The sequence below is a fragment of the Sesamum indicum genome, linkage group LG6 (genome assembly GCF_026168435.1).
Source record: "Sesamum indicum cultivar Baizhima isolate 11 linkage group LG6, ASM2616843v1, whole genome shotgun sequence".
NCBI classification, from domain to species: Eukaryota; Viridiplantae; Streptophyta; class Magnoliopsida; order Lamiales; family Pedaliaceae; genus Sesamum; species Sesamum indicum.
Window position 1 is genome coordinate 1,882,782 of NC_142662.1, and position 6,689 is coordinate 1,889,470.

Genomic DNA, 6,689 nt, shown 5'->3' on the forward strand with positions numbered 1-6,689 from the left:
AAATAAGTTCATAGTACATAGTATTTTTTTTTTAAAATAGCTCACCAGAAAAATTATTATCTAATCATTTTATGTTGTAATTTATTAAAATGAGATAGTGCTATATATACGTAAGTGATATGTCTTAAGGACACACCCCTAAGGAATGGAAACTAATTTAGCATAATGGGAAAAATAGCATTTTTTATCTTGTAATTTAGGGTCTTTTCATTTTTTGATCTCATTGGTTAATGAGTTTTCACTTTCAGTCCCATAACTTTAAAGAAATAATAGTTTTGGTCTCATGACACCTTTATGTTAGATATTTAAAGGAAAAGACCATGTGATCATTAAGTACATGAGACTAAAAGTATTACTTTCTTAAAGTTATGGGATAAAAAATGAGAATCTCGTAACATATGAGACCAAAAGTTTAAAGACTTAAATAGTCACATGCTATTTTTCGTTAAAATATATAATAAAAATGTATTATAGGACCAAAAGTACTACTTTTTAGAAGTTATGTGACCAAAAGGGAGAATCCTGCAATCAATGGGACCAAAAGTGAAAAGCCCTAAATTACAGAATGGAAAATGCTATTTCCCTTAACATAATACATGTAAATTAGTTTAAATATGCACAAGAATTACACATAGTACGAAATCAACACATTTACATATACACAAGATTTTCACAAAAATGTTCACTAGCTATATATGCGCAAGATTATCACGTAAAACACGGCCTAAATATATAAAGGTGCTTTTTTATCTAGTTTTGGTCTAAAAATAAACCTCATATGCTAATACCTATACTTGGTAGTACATATGTTTTTTGTGGTTGTTAAAGTAGAAGTCATCATTTGTTAATACATAATAATTGAATTAAGAGAAAAAATAGTACATATGATAGTTTAAATGAGTGAAGTGTTATCATGCTAATTTATCATACTTACTAGTTGTTGTGTTAGCCTAAATCTTTTCAAAAATACTTACAAAAAAAATTAAGTGATTAGAAGTAAAATTGCTTGAAAAGATTAAGACTAAAATATGCACGTGTACACCATATAAACAATAAACCATCTTTTGTTATAAAAGGAAAATAAACACAAAAGTTAGTAAAATGATATGTCGAAATTTAGATATGTTCCTCTATAAAAAGTTTCAAACATATATAAAAAGATGTTGCATGTTCAAATGGAAGATTTCAACATCTCAATTACCAATATTTAGATCTAAGTTCCTACATAAAAGTCCCTCGTGTTTCATTGTGCATATCAAATAAAAAACTTAACTGCCAAAAAAGAAAAAAAAAACAAAAACAAAATCAAGAATTGAAACTTTAAGAATTTCAACCAACATAGGAACGTTCCACCGATGTGAATGTATTTTCAACTATGATTGTCGGATCATTGTCAGCTCTCATCTTTAGAGCAGAGTGTCTCTTTTTTTTTGGCGTGGCTCATTTAAAATCGATTGCTTTGTTATGTTTTGGTTTCCTAGATGGCTCTGAAGACAACTTCAAATCTTCGTATTCTCTTCTTTCGTGGTTCGTTAAGTATTCGATTGATGATTTTGTACAGAAAAATATATATATATATCAGCAAACAAAAAATTACATAACTCACAATATATACTAAAAAAAAGTATATTATTTCCTATACTATAAAGTACTAGGACTTGAAAATCAGGATAAATCAATATTATTTACCATGGTCAAACAAAGCACCATGACTTGAAAATCATAACAAATCAATATTATCTACCACAATCAAACAAAACTGATGTGAAATAACTCAAGTTTTAAGCATGCACAAGAATTGCACATGATAAGAAATCAACACATTTACATATGCACCAAATTTTCATGAAAATGTTCACCATCTATAATATATGCACAAGATTCTCAAGTACAATGCACTAAATATAAAAAAATATTTTTATCTTGTTTTGTTTATAAATAAACCTCATGTGTACCCCTACTTGGTAGTAGGGGTCGTAGATGGACGAGTTGGGTCGAGTTCAAATAGGTCAGGACAAAAATGAGTTTGGTCCAAAATGGGTTTAAATGAACAATTCCAGAATAATTCGGGTTCTAAATGGATCAAGTCGGGTAAATATGAACCATTTTACTAATTTGAACAATGAAGGTTTAAAAAATATCACTCTATGAAAAAAATAAAGGAAATATCTGAACTATAAAAATATTTAGCTACTACTTGTAATTTAATATAACTAAACACAGGTGGTGTTCACCAAAAAAGATGTCATAACCGACTTTATTTATATAAATTTTACATGTTTGCATCGACAAAATTCTTATTCTGATAGCTAATTCTCAACCTTTTCTCGATCAGACAATTTTTTAAACTTATATATTTTGAACAAGAAGATTCTATATAATAAATCTAATCTGCTCCTTCACAACATCAAATAAGAGAACCAAAAAAGAGCAGAATTACAACATTAACATCTACAGTTTTTTTAGGAAGAATTTATGAAGTTGAAAAGCTTATCTTCATCCACAAAATCACTCATTTTCCAAGCAATCAATCTAAAACCCTTAAGTGAAAATAAAAGAATACAAGAAACCCTTGACAAGCTTATAATTCAAAGTGCTTATTGAAAATCAGAAGCCGTAATTACTACATGTACACAATAGTGAGTTGTTTAGGAGTTAATATTTATGGTCATTTGTATTTATTACATGGTATTTTCTGTATTGGGTTCTGTATTATTATTTAATTTAAAGGAATTATATTTAACTAATCATTAGTATCAAATTCTCTTAGAATTTTCAAATTTCATGCACGATGTAATACTCTGTAGTCGTTACGTCATACTTTTTTCCTCCCACTATAATCATTTTTTAATTGGATAGCGAGCGGGTCGAGTATTGTATGTAGATATAATTCGTTGTAATTTTCACTTTATTGAACCATTTAATCAAAATTTTGCAATATTAATATTAAAGGTTAAAAATAAATAAAAATTTGTAAAGCCCACTAATATTAGTCTACATTTACTAAAACCCCATATTGAATCCTTCTTAATTAGTTCAAAGTATTACATTAGATATGCATCAATTTTCTAACATTTTATGTAGTGTGTTTGAATTTTTTAAGTAGGAGAAAGTATTTCGCAGCAACTCAAATTGCATTGGATGTTCTATTTAAAATTTTATTACATTTGTTTTTTACTATTTAACCTACACACTTACATGTATAAAATCATTTTTTATAAATAAAATAGATTATATATATTTTGTATATGTGACTTGTATATACTAAATAAAATAAAATTTGAATTAGACAATGTTAGGACAAAATGCTTGGTTACGTAAAAATTTAGAAAACGTAACATAATGTCGACATCAAAATATTCTCATCTGCTAGAAACACGGAAAATATTTATGAGAAGTATTTTCGATTTTTCTATTGTTTGTAATTAAATAAGTAGATTTAATATTTTCATATTAGATTATCTTATAAACGATATTCATTAAAAAACTTCAATCAAAAAAGAGTTATTTGTAATTTGAGTCTCAATAATCTTGAATCTATTGATAAATTATTGATAAATAGAAAAATAAATAAAATTAAAAATATATTAATAAATCTAATGTATATAGTAAATGATATCGTAAACTATTACTAATTCAGAAATGCAACTTGCTATTTTTATAATGATTTATGTTGATATTCAAATATAAATAAGTAATCTATTTTGCTCCATTTTGGTGTTTTGGTTTGAAGTAACTTTGTGTTGAATATGTATTTAAAGTATTTTTATCATTTTTGCTTAATTTAAAATTTATTTAGCATTTTTTATTCCTTGTTTTGAGTAAACATATCAAACAAAGAATTGCTTGGGCCCAACTATACCCAAAATATTTGGTCTGAAACAGTGGGATTGGGCCGAGAGACCTATTGGGTCTTGAGGGGTGGATATTAATTAACTAGCCGTTGTGGCACATTATTCTTGTGTGCATATAATAAATAATATTTTATATTTTAAAATATTTTATAAATAAGAAAAAATATATAAATCAAAACATCACATTTCAAAAAAAAAATATTTAAAAACGAATGCATCAAAGAATAAAAAAGAAAAATAAACTTAAGGGCATTATCGACATAATAATAAAATTGGTGTCACGGTATCATGACCGCCGTTTATGAGAGAAAAATATATTCTCTTATATATTAACTAGATGCAGTGGTACGTAATACCTGTGCACATAATTTTTAGTAATACTTTTATTTGTTTGAAACTTATAATTTGTTCTTTTATATTGAAATTTGTGATTGCATTACAACCTTACACACGAAAACTGTCTAGTAACTCTTTTTAATCAATACATATCTTACTCTAATTAAATTAAAAATCGACACCTTTTACAATAATTGTTATATTGATAACGATTATTATATATACATGCAAAACAAATACTAATATGTTATTTCAATTTCAATTAACAATAAGTTTAAACAAAATGGGAGAATTTAATTTTTGAGTACATGTAATTCATGGAATTAATTTTTTAAAGGAACTTGATTAAGTGGTTAATTTAACATGAGTTGGAAGTTGAAGGGTATTTTTGGTATTAAAATAATTTGATGTACTGGTATCAAAACTACCACTTTGAGTCTATAAAGCTTTTTCTCTTTATAATAGCATAGATATAGATACATTGGTCTCTTTTGAGTATGGTTTGGATAAGGCCTTATGGTACCCATTGATAGCCCCACCCCCACCCCCACCTAAGGGTAACAATTGGACCCAACATTGAAAAAGGTTGTCTTGGACTCACCTCTAATAGAAGAGGTTCAAGTTAAAAAACGTGGAGATCATAACAGATAGTAGGTCTTATTTTTTTCGGGTCTAGGGCAAGTCTCGCATCTATGAGGACTCATTTCAAAACCCGCATTGTATATTTAATTTAATATATATTTATATTTTTTTTTTATATTTCTCTTTCATAAGAGTTATTATTCCTACCTTAAAAATGACATAAATACCTCTAAAAATTAGTGTCTATTACAGAGTTATGCTAAACCACGCCCTCTAAATTCAGGTCGGATCGCCTAACCCGACCCCGATGACCCGCTATTGAGAGTCGTTGATTCAGGTAACAACATATAAGGCAAGACACGACACATGACACATGCAAGAGGACTCTTTCAAACCCTATAAATAGACCACTTATACTTCATTTATGGTAAAACATTTATTACATTCAACCCGCACTAAATACATTGAGATTGCTTCCTTCTAACGCTACCCTTTCACTAACTTAGGCATCGGAGGGTCTTAGCTGGAGACCTCCCAACAAGCCTAACGATCTACTCTTTTCTCAAGTCCCAACACTATTCCAAGGTCATGAGGTGACCAACAACCTGCAACACGGATCAATTGGCGCCCTCTTTGGGAAATTGAGAAATAATCACTTAAATTCGAGATGGAAGGAACCTCTAGAGGAGAACACACCTCTATGGAAGAACCGACACCATCGGGGCAAGGGGAACAGACCCCAGTACATTTAACTCGTGAGGAATTGTAACGCATGATGAAGCAACTAGCAGAAATGCCATAGTGGAATATGAAAGAAGAACGGTTACGCCAACTATTCCAGAGCCTGTAAGGAGACAGTTGTTCAGAGGCAAAGGAAAGGAAATCGCAGATGATACAAAGGAGGTGACAAATAGAGTAGAGCATGAGAAAGAACATGCACCTAGTAGAGGACACAAGAAGGAAATGTTAGATACTTGGTCCAGTAAAAGAGGAAGATGAAGAGAATCAGGGATTTCACTAGCAGAGGTAGCAGATGTCGCAAGGCAGATAAAAAGGCTAGGCCAGCAAATCGATGAGCTTAAGAGGCGTGGAAAATTGGTAGCGCGAAACAAGCTCTCCCTTTCAAACAAAATTCTTACTAAGATAGTGGATCTTAGTTTCAGGTTTCCAAATAAGTATGATGGAACTAAGGATCCCAAAGAACACGTATCGGCCTTCGAACTGGTAATGAGTTTATATGGGCAAACTGATTCCATAAATGCAAAATTATTTGTGACTATTTTGATAGAAAAAGCACAGGAGTGGTTCACTAGTATACCTAGTGGAACCATAGAATCTTACTACTAGTTGATCCAAAAATTCACTTCATTTTGATAGTAAAAGAGAAGCAAAAAGATCAGCTACCTACTTATTCACCATTCGGCAAAGAGAGGATGAATCTTTAAAAAGCTTTATAGAAAGGTACAACAATGAAACTTTGGGGATGTAGAACTTGAGAATAGACATGATGACAAGTATCTTAATACATGGTCTAAAAAGGGATCCTTCGGTTTAGCTCTAGCTAGACCCCCTGGAAGACGTTAAACAGTTGATGCAATTGACTCAAAAATACATAGATGAGGAAGAGATAAATGCAATGAAGGATAGGGAATGGTCCAACCATAGAGGCCGGGACAGAGGTCAGGATAGAGGAAGAGAGGCAAAATTGATATGGAAAAGATCGGCAAACGCCCTTTCAACCTAAGTACTAAATATAGGGGCCTCAGGAAAAAAACACTGTTGTATAGATCTGGCAAAGATCTAATTAAATACTACTTTGAAAGTTTGATTCTAGCTACATCTCACGTACAGATAAAAGAATTGCAAAACCTGAAAAAGGAAACAATATTTCAAGTATAAACGACCATCGAGGTTTGC